This window comes from Armigeres subalbatus, unplaced genomic scaffold (genome assembly GCF_024139115.2).
Source record: "Armigeres subalbatus isolate Guangzhou_Male unplaced genomic scaffold, GZ_Asu_2 Contig246, whole genome shotgun sequence".
NCBI classification, from domain to species: Eukaryota; Metazoa; Arthropoda; class Insecta; order Diptera; family Culicidae; genus Armigeres; species Armigeres subalbatus.
Window position 1 is genome coordinate 85,232 of NW_026942983.1, and position 1,036 is coordinate 86,267.

A 1,036-nucleotide genomic window follows, 5' to 3' on the forward strand; every position below is an offset into this window, starting at 1 on the left:
GTCGGCATTGGTCCATCTGATGTCAAACGTTGCCGCAATTGAAGCAGTGGCGACTGGAGAGGGCTGATGGGACCTGATCATGTCTTCGAGTGCTCGCGTGCGACCGAGTTGGCCTGATGGGGACCAGCGCGGTTCCGCCTTTGGGAACCCTTTTGTTGCTGGTTCGACGTGAAAAGGAGTGGCTTTGATTGGGACGCCGTGGGCTGAGACGGAAGCGTTGCTTGTTCGCTTGCTTCTCCTTTTCGGTTTAGGGGTCTCGGAATATTCTGCATCAGATTCATCACACTTCTCCGGCCAAAGACCTTTATTGTACACGGAGAAGCGATAGCGTCTATCTTCTGACCGGCAGACACCAATGCCTGGAGGTCGGCGATGCCAGGGAAGCGAAATTCAGTTGTTTTTTATAATCGATCCTGACATTCTGCATCAGAATTCTTGACCCCTTTTCTGAAGCGGTTCCGGAATGGGAACACTCATAGTTCCGAACAGTTCTTCCATACTGTGGTAGTAACGCTGGAGAAACGTCTCGTTCCGCAACCGGTAAATGCTGATAAACCTTCATTTTTATCAAGGTATCTAGATCGGGTGCATGAATGTCCTCCTGAGCTCTTGCACCAGGTGCTGCCAATTCAACAGGCGACCGATTGCAGCCCGCATGGTCATATACCACTGCAGCGGCGTGTGGGCCCCTGAAAAGGTGAATCAGTTGAATCGAATAGCCTGACTTCTGGAGACATGCTCAGATACGGCTACGGCATGGACTCATTCCAAGGAACTGGTTCCACTTCAACCCTTGATCCTCGCCATATCGTATTTGGTGATTTGCCCACTTGGACACAGGTAAGCCAGACGCTCTGATTACCCGGACAGTGCTGGTGCTGTAGGGAGCAGATGGGCTGGCGGGCGGAAATGGGGTTGGCGAAGCAGTTCCTGTCCGCGTGATTGGTCGATTGAGAATATTTCTGTGTCGGATTCTGGTACCACGAAGGGTTCGTACAGGCACCTGCTTCCAAAGCCGGATTTGGAGCTAGGGATT